This window comes from Aotus nancymaae, unplaced genomic scaffold (assembly GCF_030222135.1).
Source record: "Aotus nancymaae isolate 86718 unplaced genomic scaffold, 86718_ANA_hifiasm-v0.15.2.pri h1tg000029l, whole genome shotgun sequence".
In the NCBI taxonomy this organism is placed as follows: domain Eukaryota; kingdom Metazoa; phylum Chordata; class Mammalia; order Primates; family Aotidae; genus Aotus; species Aotus nancymaae.
In genome coordinates, this window is record NW_026988442.1 from 46,384,646 (window position 1) to 46,401,818 (window position 17,173).

At 36.6% G+C, this 17,173-nt stretch overlaps 1 protein-coding gene across 6 annotated transcripts in view; it reads left to right on the plus strand.

Moving 5' to 3' along the window:
• The first annotated feature begins 4,840 nt into the window (after positions 1–4,840).
• The window catches only part of SCN1A (sodium voltage-gated channel alpha subunit 1), a 129,191-nt gene continuing 116,858 nt past the window's right edge, over positions 4,841–17,173 (plus strand). For all 6 annotated transcript variants that reach the window (XM_064382644.1, XM_064382646.1, XM_064382648.1 and 3 more), the window contains exon 1: positions 4,841–5,082. The gene's annotated coding sequence lies outside the window, so the exon portion shown is untranslated. The remainder of the gene's footprint in view (positions 5,083–17,173) is intronic.

The following is a 17,173-nucleotide window of genomic DNA, read 5'->3' on the forward strand; positions in this document are numbered from 1 at the left end:
GAAAAAATCAATTATTTATGCTCATTATATTACGAGTCATTTAAAAAGTGGTTATCTGTGCACCAAAAATTGCAAGCCTATAACAGTTGTGATTCAGTGAATTCCAGTTGCAGGGAAATAAAAAAATTGTAACATAAACTTACATAAAAACTATTTGGCTCTCGTCCTAAAAGAGAGTTCTTTATTGCAGTTTCTGCATTTATTTGTCTGATAGCAAATAAATTTCACATTCATTTCTGGCTCACTTTGAAAAGTACAGGTTAATCTCCAAAGGAAATATAAGAGTTTTCATTTTCTGCTAGGATATGCTTTCTATTTCTAAAATAGTGGCACAGTATTGGTAAATGTTTTGTGAGAGCAAGAAATTGGTAATAAAATTTTGCAGAATGCTGCATTTACCAAAAGAAAAAAAAAACTAGGAAATTACATCTACAAAAGCGAAGTCCTTAATTAGTAAGTTACATTTACCAGGGATCACATCAGCAGTGTGCTTTACCTGATTTTTCCAATCAAAAGGGAGCAAAGCCAGGATCTGTAGTGAGACAGTGATCCTGTAAATTTAAAATCATAAGATCTGAGTTCAAATCCTAACTCTAGCATTTGCCATCTGTGTTGGGATCACTCCCTGCTTCATCAGCAGACCTGCTAACACCTAGACTTGTCTGTTGTCACCACCATCTCCTTTGGGATACCACCTCAAGGTACTCAAGTTCACCTCCAGCTTCTGATTCCTTCCCTGTGGTGGGCAGGAGGAAAGGGGGGACTTCAGGTTGCTCAGTGACCATAGATTCCCAAACAAATGGCAGGGGAATTTAGAAACATTTCTGCCTTAAAACTCAAATGTTATTTATAACTCCAAACACAGGAATCCAGAACTCAAAACATAATAATTTGGCCATTACCTTGGGAAATTTTGGGTTAAAAATTAAGAATGGCTTACTTCTACTTGGCAGGCATAAAGTTAATTAATAAATTCTCTTTATAAGGCAGCTGGAGAAAAGTTTCAGAATTCCACAACCCCAGGAGATGGACATTTGAAAGAATGTTTTTGATAACAAATTGTCTTTATTTTCTATGCAAGAAAATATTAAAGAATATTCAGGTATTAATTACACTAATTCCCCAGCCTTCTGATAATGAGGTACTTCTCTCCTTGAGCTCTTTCACGATCTAATGGCAACAAGACACTCTCCTACATACCTTAAAACTGACAAACAAAATTACCTGGCACATCTGTTTCCACCTGGTGACCTCACTCTCTCTTTAATACCCAAGATCTATTGACAGAGATGATGTCCCATTATAATACTCCCTTTTATGTTCTGGCACTGAGCAGTGCAACTGACAGAGCTATAACAAAGTAACAACCACATTCTCAGGACAGACACAGTCTTACAAAAAGTAAAGGACATCTTATGCCTTCATTCTCTTTCCCTTGTTAGGAACTCTCTCATTAAAAGGCACAGCCCACGCTCCCTCAGCCAGTTTAGCAAGTCCATGTATTCACAGATTGAAGTATTGTCACCTAGGAAGTGGGCAGTTAATTTTTTCCAACTTCTGAGACAGGATTACAGAGGGTTTCCTGGAGTGGCTAACTTTATGGATGGGGGCAGAGGAAGGAAATTACTTTTTCGTTCTTTGAAGTTGGAAATGTAACAGTGAGAAAGAGACAAAATTCTCTCTCAATAAATTAATCTACATAAAGTAAATGAAATGCAAAGCTGGTTCCACAGGGAGTTTATATTCTGGGAGCCAAATAAGATACATACATAAAACTCTTAGCACAATATCAAATGGGATAGATGTAGTAGTGATATAAGATATCACAGAGTTTTGTTTTAATATCTTTTGCCAACTTTAAAAAATAAATTTGTGATTTTTAAGAGTATATTACACTAATTTAACAAAAATCTCATATTTTGCCTTTATGCCCAGCCTTAAACATGGAATATTTAAATTTACTAATATTGTAAAACTGCTTCTGCTCTGATGAATGAAATGTCTGTGTACAGAATAATGAGCTATTAGTTAACAGCACTCTTTGGGCCATGCTTGAAATATTGGCCTTTTCTCAGAGTCTGTATGAGAATAGCCACTTATCTCCTAGGCTCAACACTTTCAATTTGTCAAATGACCATATTTCATAAGATAAAACATAAAATAGTTTTATAATTAACAAAAGAAAGAAGATTCTATCTGCTGATAAAATAGAAAAGACACTGGAGAAGAGAATATTTCACCCAGACATTTAAAATATTGGTAGAATTTGCCATGTATAGACGGATGAAAGGTCTGCCAAGAGAAGTAAAGGTTATGAACACAGACATGGAGGCAGAAGAAGGGTATTGTGCACACTGAATGCATTGTCCCTTTCCATTTGACTGACATGTCAGTGTAAACTCCAAAAAGGGAGGTTTCGATCTGGTTTGTTCGCTGATGTTACGTAGGTACCTGGAAAAGTGCCTGGCATATATCACGTGCATGGAGAACTGAATAAATGAAGTGTCTGATGCCCAGAATATGAATAATACCTGATAGATGCGGTGCTGGCAGCTTTCTTAAAGTTAATGAAGTGGTTAGGACTCCATAGACTAACAGAAAACAAGTTAAATTAAGCAAAAATGGAGTTTATTTGAGTCTATGATGGAACTCAAAATCAAGAAAGCGTTTGGATCTTGAGAGGACTGGAGGTGGAGACAGGAGCACCATTGGGAACTCAGGGAATTTTCTGACTGTCTTTTGTCTCTTCTTCCTCCACATCTTGTGACTGCTTTCTCTCAGCATCCGGGCCTACCTGGTCCTGAGTCCCTATGGTGAGGGAAGGCTGACCCCTTCCCTCACCATGAAGGAACAGTTGCCAGAATTACATGTAGTGGCTGTCTTTGACCAGGTCAGCTGCATAGATACCCTCTCCTGCTCCAGTCCTGTGTAGCAAGAGTGTAGGTTTACCACTAAGGATCAGGGTAGAAGGGCTATCGGGAGAATTGTTAAGAGCAGACACTCAAAAAAATTGGCACCTATAATATGCAATTAGAATATGTTGCATATTATATTCTAGTATAATATAATGTGGCCAGGGATGTTCTTATTTTGTACTTCTACATACCTAAACTCTACTATTCACATGGACTATATTAGTCTTTCAAAAAAATCTCCTGTTAGTTCATGCAGTTCTCGCTCCCTTTTGATCTCTGACACCCTGGTAATCATTTACCAGTAGTTGATCGCCTCTCTCCTCAGCATGTTTCAACTTTGCCCTGACTCTACTACATACTGGGCAACATCATCTCCCAGACACTGAGTAACCTCAAATGAACACGCTCGTACTACTCTGATTGGCTTTTGGGGAAGTACTGGTTAGAGTTTTTGAGCTCGAGCAGGAAATTATCTTACTTAATTTCTTTCCTTTATAGACAAAAAGATGGATCCACAAGATGGACCCATTAGTTCATAATTAATAGCTAGTAAATGATTTGTTAACATAAAAATCAAAATTACTTTTCTGTGATTCTACAACAGGAAAAAATGATGACCTTTTAAGTATGTTGCAAAGAACAATGGATTGTTCTTTGGGTTCTTGGGACCAACAGCCTTAGTTTTATTGCTTTGCAAGCTATGTGGTCTTGAATAAATCTCAATAAGGCTCAGAAACCTTCAGGGTTCTCAATTATACAATAGAAATAATTATAATTATAATATCATTAATAATATATCTCTTTCCATCCTGTAGTAAGGAAGAGAAAAATTAAAAATTGAAGGTCATGTTGATAAATGACAAAACACAGGAAATGACTAATAAGTGTGTTAGGTGGCAAGAGAAAAATAATGAGGATGAAATATTTACTGCCGATGACTAATCTACACAGTTAATTGTGATTTGATTTATGACCGAATGTTTAAGGCTGATTCCATTTTAGAATACAATATATAACATGAAAAGCTCTACTCTCAGTTCCTAGAGTCATAAATAGTTTAGCATGGATTTCCATTTTCATAGAAAAACCTGCTATTCATGGTTATCATAATTCTATCTTTGGGTAACAGGCAATTGGACTATATATACATATATATATATTTGCTTATTAAAACGGATTATTATAATTAAGTTTTAGATTGTGTCCACAAAATGGGAAAACATTGGAGTAAAATATAGTAAAATCATAGGAATTGAGAGTGGGTTGAAAGTTTTGTTTAATCTCTAATTACAGATGAAGATAGTAAAAATGTAAATGTCCAAAGAAGAGTTCAGTGGCTTTCTTAAAGGCACGTGTTGATCAGTGTTGAACTTGAAGTAAAACACATTTTGTGACTCTGAGCTGTTCACTATAATATAGAAACCTACTCTTAAAACACAATATTAAAACTGAGAAAAATTTCAAGCCATAGATCTGTAATAAAGGGCCACCTGATTGTCTCCTGGTGGAATAAAAAGACAATGTTTTATTTATGAAATGTATCATTTTTATAGATAACAATGATTCATATTAGGAATAAAGCAATATTTTCAAACAAAAATAATGCTGAAGTTTTTCACACACTACTTGAAAATAGCTATATTACCTTTAAACTTTTTCCTCTTTGAGTCATTAAGTTCGTGATATTATATAGCAATTGGGAAGGAAAGAGAAGCAAGGAGAAGCAATAGTGAGAGATTAAATAAAAGAGAAAAAAGAGGCTGAGAGAAAAGAGGTTGAGGAAGAAATCATAAATCTGGATTGTGAGGCAGTGTTTAATATTTAGCCACTAGATGGCGATGTAATGTAAGGTGCTGTCTTGACTTTTTTTTTTTTTTTTTTTTTTTGAAACGAGCTATTTGCTGATTTGTATTAGGTACCATAGAGTGAGGCGAGGATGAAGCCGAGAGGATACTGCAGAGGTCTCTGGTGCATGTGTGTATGTGTGCGTTTGTGTGTGTTTGTGTGTCTGCGTGTTCTGCCCCAGTGAGACTGCAGCCCTCGTAAATACTTTGTCACCGTTTGCAAGAAGGAATCTGAACAAGCACAACTGAGGGCACATTGTTATCATCTCGTCTTTGGGAAATGCTGTTCCTCACTGCAGATGGGTAATTTTCCTGTTAATCAGGTAAGCCATCTAATTGTTTCATCCTGATTTTAAATGTATTCATTCCAGTTATTCCTTTGGAAAAAGAGCCCATGGAAATTCAGTTTGGGCAGAGCAGGAAGTCCATTTTTGTATGTGTATTCAGACCAACTGTCCCCCTCCTCCTTCCTCTCCTCCCCTTCTCCTCCCCTCCCCTCCCCCGTCTTCTCTCAACCTTCCGTGAACTGAAATCAGGTTTGTTTTGCAGTTCAGCATTTTGGTAGAAGATGGGATTCTTTGGCCTGAAATAGCTTGGCACCTGACCAGTTCTTGCCTTTGCTTGCCTTCATCCTATTCAGGGTCTCCTTTGATCCTATTGAAGCCCCCTCCTTCACTGATGCTTTGGAAGTGTACTAGCTGGCTGTGAATAGAGGTCATATTGTTCTTAAGGACAGAGCAAAAACTAGATCTCAGTTTTAACTCCACAGGAAGAAAGAAGGCATTAGGGCTGCTGCTGGAGCCTAGCATTGCAGGGGTATTCAGCTTCCTGAGGCTGAGGCTGGTCTTTTGAGAAGAAATGCCTCATGCCTTGGACAAGGAGAGGGCAATGATTTTTCCCCCTAACTCCTAGCAAGCCACACTAAAAAAGGAGCTTGAGGGAAGTGGTAAAGAGTCCCCTTTTACATGCAATGCCAAATAGGAAAGATTGACTTACTTTTACTTAGACAGAGGTCACAATCAGCAATGATACTGCAGATACTGCTTGGTTCCTAGTGTGAACCGTCTTGCTTTTCCAAACAGCACAAGAATTATTTCTAGGTGGAGGTGAGGCTTGTCCAAACGTCTTTGTTATCATGGATTCCCTGACTCCTACCTGTTTGAGGTATGTGTTTAAAGACCCGATACACTTGCCGCGTTTACTTCTCATTTCTTTTTGTTCTCTTTGGTTACTTACTGGCAACTGTTATTCCTTTTAAACAAATCAGTCTGGAGTGGTGGGTAGGTTCTTTTCACCCGTCCAATGCAACAATCAAGTCAAGGCAGGGTATCTTGCCGTCAATATCTGCATGTGACTAAATATTTCTTAGCGCAGTAGCAAAGTTGCAAATTGCCAAGTGCTGTAGTTATCACACCTATAAAATGTGGCTTCTTTTTCTATGGACTTGCAGGTTCACATGGTATTTCTGATGCACTACTATAGTAACAGAACATATTTCTCCAAAAGGCACTTTAAATCATCCCAAGAGGATGCTGCCAGACAGAAATAGGAAAATTCCATCCTGAGGTTGGTGATTCCTGCTTTAGTTTCTCCTGCCCAGAGAAGTGGGTAGCTTACCTTTCATATTTGCTGCAATACCTGGCACGCTGGGGTGATGCAACTGGGAGCTTCCGCACGTTCTGACACTTTTCTTTCCTTAGCTGTGCATTTCAGGAGAATAACTACGGCAAAAAAACTCCTTTAAAACTATCTTTTATGGTTGTTGCTTTTGTAATTGCTCTGAAGCAATTACAAAATCACATCTCTCTTCTAGGAGGAGTGTTGCAATTTAGGCCTTCCTTCACAAAGCTCCTGGAAGAGATTTAGCTGGTGTCTATTTTAGGAACATAATGTGTAGACAGGAATGAATGGCCATAGAGATTTACGGGAAACCAATTTCTTGGAGAGGGTGAGGTAACATTATAAACCACTAGAATAGAGCACAAGTGGCTGGTTATATTACATGGACCCGGCAATGGAATTAGTTTTCATTAAACTCACTGTAACTCATTTGTGTGGCTTTTTTTCTTCCTCCCTTCACATTGTCTGTTTTGTTTCAAATATTTGTATAGGAGAACAGGATACCCAAAGTGCTCATACTGGTAAAAATAACACATTAGATTTTGCTGCCCGTACTAATAGACTTTGTTTACATGCCCCCCTTGCTGGGAAATGTGCTGTGTGGAGACTCATTTATTATGGAAATTTCTCTTTAAGAAATGGCAGGAGGGATTCTCAATCTATGGGTTGGGGCAGAGGGAGCACAAGTGTTAGCCTAATTAATTATATAGCATTCAAGAAGGCACTGAGGAGCTCAGCCAGGATTCTGCTGTGCCAACCAGAGGTGCCAGGGGCAACCAGACCAACTAGAAACCCAAAGTAAACTCTATCACCACCAACAGAGGAATCCAGTAAGAAACATTCTAGTTCCTTGTTTGCAGGGTACCGTCAGGGAATCCAGAGATTCAGGGAGGGTAAACATAAGAACACCTTATCTGGGTATTACTAACGAAGAAGGTAAAAACTGGGGCTTGCTTGGTATTACCTCTAGGACATCACTGACGAGGCATTTCCCAAGGGTTTATGTTGGTGTAAGCGTGACAGTGACACACAAAAGCATCCCTCTGAAATTCAGCCTGGGAACCTTGAAAGGTATGGCTTTCTTCCTGGTCAGTAGGAGAGGCTGAACTTACTACTTTCTCCTACTTGCTAAAGGGCACAAAGCCCATGTTCTTCCAGCTACCTCAGAAGGGGGAGGGTGGGAGAAACAGATCCCAAAGAAGGGTGGGGAGAGAATCAGCAATTGAAGGTGACCTGTATGGTCACCCTTAGGGTCAATGGGCCTGTGACCTGTGAGGCTGTCACTTCCCTTCGAATTTCTAATTAGTGAATGAAACATGTTTTCCAGCTCAATTTAGATTAATTAGTTTAGGGTAAGGTGGGAAGAAATTTATTCTCATTGCACTTGTGATCAGAAAAAGAAGTTATGCCAAATTTCCCCAAGCTGCCCCAAATTTTGCTTTTCCAGCTTTTAAATTTTGTCCACATTCCTAGATTTCTATTTATCGTTTTATTTAACAAAAATGTGTAGAATTTACTCTGTGCCAGCCACTATCCTAAGCAGTACTTTGCAAATATGATCTCATTTAATCCTATGAGGTAGGTACTATTGTTAATTGTACAGGTGAGAAAACCAAGGCACAGTGTTTGTGTTAACTTGCTGGGTTATACAGTTAGAAAGTGCGGAACCCAGGCAGTTCAGCCACAGCATGGCCATGGCATCTGTGCTCTTGACATTTCCTCGTTATCCATATGATTGTGGAGCTACAGCTTAGCCAAGAGACTCGGGACTCGTTTGGTGCAGTCGTACATGAGAACTGTAATTCATCTGCTTTCTGACTTGCCAAAATTCCAGAATTAGTTTGCTTTAGAACAATTACCCAAATCCACTCCATTTGTTTGTTCGTTTCTTGTTTTCTTGAGACAGAGTCTCACTCTGTCACCCAGGCTGGAGTGCAGTGGCACAATCTTGGCTCACTGCAATCTCTGTCTCCCAGGTTCAAGCAAGTCTCCTGCCTCAGCCTCCCGAGTAGCTGGGACTAGAGGTGAGTGCCACCATGCCCAGCAAATGTTTGTATTTTTGTAGAGATGGGTTTCACTATGTTGGACAGGCTAGTCTCGATCTCCTGACCTCAAGTGATCTGCCTGCCTTGACCTCCCAAAGTGCTGGGATTACAGGAGTGAGCCAACATACCCAGCCATTTGATCATTAAAATAAAAGTGCTCTCCTATACAATAGAATATAGAAGGGTCTGTGTTCTAGGTGTGGGAATGTGGTGAATAAAACCAAATTCCTACCCACATGCAGCTTTCAGTCTGGTGATGGAGTTTGACAATAGGCAAATCAATGTGCAAAGAAATATTAGTAAATGGAAGTTTTTTGAAGAAAAATAATGCAAGATAAGGAGATAGTGAGGATGAGAAGGGCATGCAGAGAGAAAATAATGAAAGAGGTGGAGAAGGTATTTAAGCAGAAATCTGAATTAGGCCAAAGATGGAGTGAATCAAAGTTCCTGAAAGGTGAAGTGCCTCACAAGTATGAGTAGTGGCACAAACCTTGTAATTGACCCTGTACGCAGCAGAAACAGACAGAAATAGCACCATAGAGGTGTCCAGCCAGATCTGTGGAATCTCGGAGACTGGGCTTAGGGCTCTAATTGCCCCTGACTTTTTTTTAAAATAATTCATTTATTTTACTTTAGGTGCATATTATATCTGGCATTTCTCCCCATGTTATCCCTCCCCACCTTCCCCTCCCTCCCTACCCCCCATTGTCTCTCCCTTACCCTCCCCGCAACTGTCCCCTGTGTGTGATGCTCCTCTCCCTGAGTTCACGTGGTCTCGTTGTTCAACACCCACCTATGAGTGAGAACATACAGTGCTTGGCTTTCTGTTCTTGGGTCAGTTTGCTGAGAATTATGGTTTCCAGATTCATCCAAGTCCCTACAAAGGACACGAACTCATGGTTTTTAATGGCTGTGTAGTATTCCATGGTGTATATGTATCACATTTTCTTTGTCCAGTCTATCATTGATGGGCATTTGGGTTGGTTCCAGGTCTTTGCTATTGTACACGGGGCTGCAATGAACATACGTGTGCATGTGTCTTTATACTAGAACAACTATTGGGTATATACCCAATAGTGGGATTGCTGGGTCAAATGGAATTAGAACAAATCAAAGAGTTATGTTAAATAAATTTAAAACATTCAATGTTAACAAGTTACTAGGTTAGCAAAAATATAAATCAGTCATTTTCACACAAAAAAAAGTTTTGACAGTTTGTAAAGTTCTCTGAAAAAATTCTGCAGTTCTTAGAATGCAATGAAATTGCCTCAAAAGTGTTGGAAATGACTGGTCCAAAGGTAGTGAGTTATCTCAATTGATTGTTCACAGTCAGTTACAGATCAAACTCCTTGTTCAACTCTTTCCCCTCTTCTCACTACTGCTCTTGACTAGTCTAAAAACTTTTTAAAACATTTTTTAAATGTTGAAAGATACTATTTGATGGAAAAATTGTTTGTATTAGATCATTGTTTAGATTGATACAAACTATCAGTAATAAACAACCCCAGTCACCCAGGCAGTCTTTCTTCCTCCAGAAATGATCAAACTGACTAGGTGCAGGCAGGAAAGAAACATTAAGGATGAAAATCAGTGCTTACATCCCCCATGGTGACCAGGACACAGGAGCTGCTCGGAGGGATTTGAGCAAATCATTTTTTTGCAAATGAATAAGTAGGAATGTGATTTCAAAATAATTGGATAAACAGCTTTCATTTTCATCTATGTTAAAACTTATGTTGTTATATTTTTTTCCTTCAAAATTCACATTCCAAGGGTTTATCTTTTTTATATTTCTTCACTATTTGCTTCCACTCATTCTCAGTTACCTATGGACACTGTAGTTCTTCTCTAGAAAATGTGAATTTGCTTCTCTTCTAACTTAGAATCGACTTGACTTTTTAGCTTATCTCTGTAAATGGTCAAAAATCTTTGGTTCCCATATTTCCTATTCCTCCTTTGGTGTTCTACCTACAAACTTTAATTTAATTTTGATGAAGAATCTACTTTATTATTACTTTTTTTGTCGCTTGTGCTTTTAGTCTCATATATAAGAAACCATTGCCTAACTTGAGGTCATAAACATTTATTTCTATTTTTTTTCAACCAGTTGTATGGTTTTAGCTCTTACATTTAGATTTAGGATTCATTTTGAGTCAACTTTTTGTATATACAGTGAGATGGGTTTCAGCATTATTCTTTTGTTTGTTCATATCTAGTTGTCCCAGCACCATTTGTTGAAAAGACTATTCTTTCCCCAGTGAATTGTCTTATTAACATTGTTGTTCATGCCTTTATGATTTTAGCATCAATTATTTTTTATACTGGGTGCTAGAGATACATCTTTTAAGAAAAGGTCAATGAGATTCTTTGTTCTTGAGAATCCACATAACTTTAAAGAATCAGAAAACTGGTCCATATGTCCATAACTATTAAACACTTTCTTGATCTAACTTCATGACAAAATTTTTCTTCTTCTTATTGGAAACATATTCATTTGTGACTCTACAGAAAATTAAGGAGATAATGATACACAGTTCAGTAATAAGCAAATATTTCCAGGGAAAGGTTACTATTCATTTCAAAGAAACTGTACTGCATATTCTTTCCCAAAGTTATACAAATGTTATCCATGTTCTTTATAATATATGTTGCTTGTTAGCTTTTGTTTTGTAAATACCACTGGGGAAATTATTGAACTTGAGATAGAGGTGTGCCATTCAAATAGGGTTGGTTTTTGTATTAGTCAACTTGGGCTACCATGACAAAGTATCACAGACTGGGTTGCTTAAATAACAGTATTTATCACAGTTCTGGAGGCTTGAAGTCCACAAACAAGGTGTTGGGAAGTTTGGTGTCTTCTAAAGCCCCTCTACTCAGTTTGCTGATGTCTGGATTTTCCTCTGAGCAAGTACATCCTTGGTGTCTCTTTTGTGTCTAAGTTTCATCTTCTCTTAAGGACACCAATCAGATTGGATTGTGGTTCAACTTAAAGGTCTCGTTTCACTTAATCACTTCTTCAAAGGCTCTAACTCCTAGTACAGTCAGTCACATTCTGAGGTACAGGAGTTTAGGACTCCAACATATGGATTTGGGGAGGATACAATTCAGCCCCTAATAGTTGTCTTTGGCTGTACTTGATGACTACTAAAATCATAACCAAAGAAGATTAAATTGGTATGTTTTTTGTTGTGGTTATTTTATAAATGTTGGATTTTAATTATCCATACCCGCCTTCTACTGGATAATAAGGACTTACCTGTGTGTGTTAAGATTCTAGTAAAGGCAATTAATTAGGTTTGTAATTAGAGGCATGATGACTAAGTGGGGGCAGAAGTAAAATGATGGTGACATTGATTCTACTGGTGTGCCTTTAATGTCACATTTACATTCATTATCCGTGATAAGAATTAAGATGCTTATTTATTTCAATGAGGAAAGTGAAATATATATGAAAAGTGTATATAATTAGGAATTGATGGGAAGTTGGTAAAAAAAAATTGTCAAACTATTACAATAAGAAACTGATACTGAGTCAGGTTAATTTAAGTATAAAAGCAACGTCTTCAAAAGATATTACAGTTCAGAGTCAAGGAGTAGTTGTAATCTAGACTGGAAAATGCCAGGAGCAGAGAAAACTATAAGAGCAGATAACCCAGTTGTTGCACTTTTATTTTTTTTTTTTTTGAGACGGAGTTTCGCTCTTGTTACCCAGGCTGGGCTGGAGTGCAATGGCGCGATCTCGGCTCACCACAACCTCTGCCTCCTGGGTTCAGGCAGTTCTCCTTTATTGGTTTTATTGGTTTCTGTAAAGTGCTATAATCTAGAATGAATCAGCTCAATTGCTTTCAGGATCCTCTTTCTCTTTCTTTCTTTCTTTCTTTCTTTCTTTCTTTCTTTCTTTCTTTCTTTTTCTTTTTTTCCTGACATTCATGTTTAACACCAAAATTCCAGGAAGTAAACATTTGGTTGGTCAAGTTTGGGTCACGAATCTGATTCTTTTAGCTGAGAGTAAACTGGACCCTTTGAATGACAGTTCCACAAAACTATCCCCATGTAAGAAAACTAAATTGACCCAAACAAAATTTTAGAGATTAACAACAGTCTACGTAGGCCAGGCACTGCGGCTTATACCTGTAATCCCAGCACTTTGGAAGGCTGAGGTGGGCAGATGACCTGAGGTCAGGAGTTTGGGACCAGCCTGACCAACATGGTGAAACCCAATCTTTACTAAAAATAGAAAAAATTGGCCAGGTGTGGTGATGTGCACATGTAGTCCCAGCTACAAGAGACTGAGACAGGAGAATCACCTGAACCCGGGAGATGGAAGTTGCAGTGAGCCGAAACCATGCCACTACACTCTGGCCTGGTGCCTGGATGACAGAGTGAGACTCTGTCTCAAAAAAAGAAAAAGAAAAACAGTCTGCATGCACAATGTTGGAAGGTTGAAAGAATGGTTAAATAAATATAGTCTATGCAAATGATGGAATATTATAGTGCCATTAAACCTAATGTTACAAGGAATATTTAATTCTATGCAAAATTGCCCAGGATATAATGACATATTAAAAAGTACCAGACAAATATATATGTGTACATATAGTATGGCCTCAATTATGGAACAAAAACTAATATTTTTTTGCTTAGAAAAAATTTGCCAATAATATAATAGTTGTCTCTGGTTTATAGAATTAGAATTTCTGTTTTCTTCTTCATAAAATTTTTGTTTTAATAAATAGAATATTATGCCGTATTTTTTCTTATGTCAAAAGTAATACATAAAGCACAAGTAACATATAAAGCAAAAAGAAAAATATAAAACAGTAAAGTAGATAAAATAACTTGCAATTTTACACAACAAAGTTATCATTATTAATAATTTATTTTTTCAAACATTTTGGTATTTTTTTCTTTTTAAAAAGTCCAAAATAACCATATATTGCCTTAAAAACTGGAATAAAAATTAGTGTACCTTAGTTTTCAAATAGAATTTAGTAAATCTATTTAATACAAAGATACTCATTGTGTCTTTAATCAAAATAGTAAATTTAGTTCAAGTTATTGATTAAACAGTTAAATGTTAGAATATTTTATCTCTTAGAATATTAATAAAATTAGGCCACAAACCTTGTATAATAAAAGTACAGTATTTTAAAAATTTTATAACAGTGGAAAAGCTTTGAAAATGTGTCTAATATAAAATTAGACTTGAAATACCAAATTGGTGGTGGTCTGAAAATCATGTTACTCGGTAACCCAAGTTTTCTCTTTAAAGCTCAGCATAAATTTTTCAAAAAATTATCTTATATTTATGAAAAATCTACTATTTGCAATGGGTTGTTTTAGCAAAACTTGACCTCATATTGAAAAATTTAGAATACTGAAGAGTAAATAAGCAGCATCTGTAAATACTGACATAGTGTGTACTTAAATTTTTAAACTATTTAGGACCAAATTCATCAAGTTGGCAAAATCAAGTTACTAGATCATCAAAGGAAATGATAAGTGAAAATGAGCCAAAGGTGGCAAAATGAAGTCCGAGAGGTAATTATTAGGGTATGCTGCATTTGGGGATGTGAAATTATTTGTGTTGAGGATGTGCAGAGAGAAATCTTTGTGAGAAGGAATAGATTTTTAATGCTATAATCTAGCTATATCTAGATCAGGGGTCCCCAAACACTGGGCCATGGACCAGTATCGGTCCCCGGCCTGTTAGGAACTGGGTCACACAGCAGGACGTGAGCAGTGGGCCAGGGAGCATGACTGCCTGATCTCTGCCTCCTATCAGATCAGCAGTGGCATTAGATTCTCAGAGAAGCACAGACTCTATTGTGAACTCTGCATGCCTGGGACTAGGTTGTGCCCTCCTTATGAGGTTCTCATGCCAGCCCCCACTCCCCACAATGTCTGTGGAACAATTGTCTTCCACAAAACCGGTCCCTGGTGCCAAAAAGGTTGGGGACTGCTTATCTAGATTATAGTAAAGCATATATTCATAGTTTTAAAATTAAAGAAAAACGATTAAAGATAAAACCCAGAACTCAGAGTTTCCAGTTACATATTCATAGAGGAAATAAAGCTAAGAGAATTCTGTCACATACATATTTCAATCTAAAAAATTCAGCAGTTTTGAAAATCCTGGAAAGAGTTACTTTGAGACTTCACAAATGCTACCAGGCAGCAGTTTTGTTATTACCTTGGAATGTGATATGCCACTTAAAAAGGCCAGTGATATTTTGAGCTATGTATGTCAGTGTGTTGAGATAAAACCAAGGAGAAAATAGACTGGTATCAGGTCTAGAACACCATCATTTTGGTGGCACCCGGACCTCAGTGTTTCAGGTTTCAGGTGATTTGAGGAGTCTGTGAGGCCACACACTAATATTTAAGGCCTTTAAAGGGTTATAGACCAACTTGTATGAATGAAGACAAGAGTGCCTTTGGAAGACGTTCCAAAAAGGAAGTTTGAGCATACTTAAGACGAACCTAGCCACTGCACTTCATCCTGGGTAACAGAATAAGGCTCCATCTCAAAAAAGGAAAATAAAAGAAAATAGGACTGTGATTTTTCTTTCTGAAATCTCTGTGGAACAGCAAAAAGTGGAATCTTGGCTATATCTTTTCTGGGACCACACTTTATCTTACTCTCCCTGACTCTCTCTCTCTCTCTTTTTTTTTCATTCCTAGGCATTTTGTTTTACTCTCTGTTTTTGCATACTCTGCTCCTTTCTAATCCTCCTTCCATTCAGTAAGTTAAGAAAAAATATTTTCACAGTCATGTTCTCAGAATGTTCATAGTCTTTGATGCATATATAATATAAACAAAAAAATCAAAAAATGTTTAATGTGATTTTAGCAGCTATTTTCAAAATGTGGTCCACAGACACTCTTGCATTCCCTTGAGACTTTTTAAAAGATTCATCAAGTCAAAACTATTTTCATAATTATACAAAAACTTTATTTACCTTTTTCACTGTGTTGACATTCCCTAGCCTTAACACTTGTCAAGACAGTGACAACAAACTATACTGCCATTGTATTCTTCACTGTCATTTATTCCCAGTAAAAATAAGTAAACAAGTAAATAAATAAAATTAAAGCCAGTTGCACTAAAGGAATATCTTTGACAAAACAGTAAAAATTAATTTTATTTCATCTATGCCATAGTACATATGTTTTTGACAAAACAGTAAAAATTTATTTCATCTATGCCATAGTACATATGTCTTTGACAAAACAGTAAAAATTAATTTTATTTCATCTATGCCATAGTATATATGTTTTTAATATTCAGTATACATTAAGAAATAGAAAGTATACATGAAGAACATCTGCTGTATATCAACCCTGATGTTGATTGTCTCAAGGTAAACCACTTACGTAATTGTTTGAGTTGCAAGCTAAACTAGCTACACTTCTATAGAACACTATCTTTACTTAAAAAAATGACTGAGAGACAAATTGTGATTATTCAAACAGATATTGAAAAGTCGTATTTTTGAAAATAAATGAAGACTATCATTTTACAAATACATTTGACAGTATTTGTTGTCAGTGATAACAAATAATTTTCAAGATAAAAAAATAATTTTCAAGAGAAAATTATTATTTTGAAAAAGATGTATCTGTCATCATGAGCTCAACAGCTTCTTAAAATTTACAAGATTTCTGATGTGGTTAGTGGTGATATTAACAGATGAATAATGAAATCTTTCAATATTTTGAAGATCTGCATAACTTAGCCAGCCTACCACTCATCTCATTAGATCTTTTTCTTTTAGATATATGGTTATTTTTGCTTGAAATTTATTATGTTGGTATGTGGTTAGTCCTTACAATTTATAAATTTATTAATTAGTGTGCTTGCAATTTTTCTACTTTCTAATGTGATAAATGGCAATACATTAAACCCATTATAAAAAGAATTTTTTGTTTCTTCAATAATATTAACAATCGATAAAAAGGAGTCCTGATACAAAAAAAAATTATAATATGACAAGGATGAACTTGATAGTTCATCAGATTCTGGGACACTGAATCTGATGAATTATCAGATTATCTGGTAAATTATTCAGATTACGTGTGTTTAACTGTATTAGTTGAGATTATTATAATGCACATAATCCAGTCCCTCAGAATTACGCAGGATAGAGACAGTATTTGTCACATTATGCAAGTTAGTACATTTTCATTACTATAATATCAGATGCACACATCATCAGTTTAGTTCAGTAAGTTCTATGAAAAGTGAGTAAAAATTGTTGCAAAGCAAATCAGAGAATTATAAAATGTAAATGTTCTAATACTTTTATTAGAATTTTTATCTTTCCTCACCTCACCTCAACCAATGTAAGAAGTTTCTATTGATCTTTTTCTAAATGTTAACTCACTCCCTTTCCCCTGATTAGAACCTGACCTCCATAGCAGCAGCAGTGACCTTTCAAACATGTGGGCCAAATCTCTCCTTTTTTAAGACTGTAAGTTATATCCTGGAGTAAAAGCTATTCAGTTATTCATCATGGCATTTGTGAGCTGTCTGGATTTATTTCCTACCCCGTAGTCTATCTACCTTAACATTATTCATTCAGAAATAACGAATTGCATTTCTGTGAACACTGAAAGCTGTGTCTGTCTCTAGGTCTTTGCTACTGCCACTTTTTTTCTGCCTGAAAAGCCATGACCTCTTCTTACCCAAGTGTGATTAATCTCCTTTTGTGCTGTGCCTATGTCCTGTATGGACTTCTACCATATC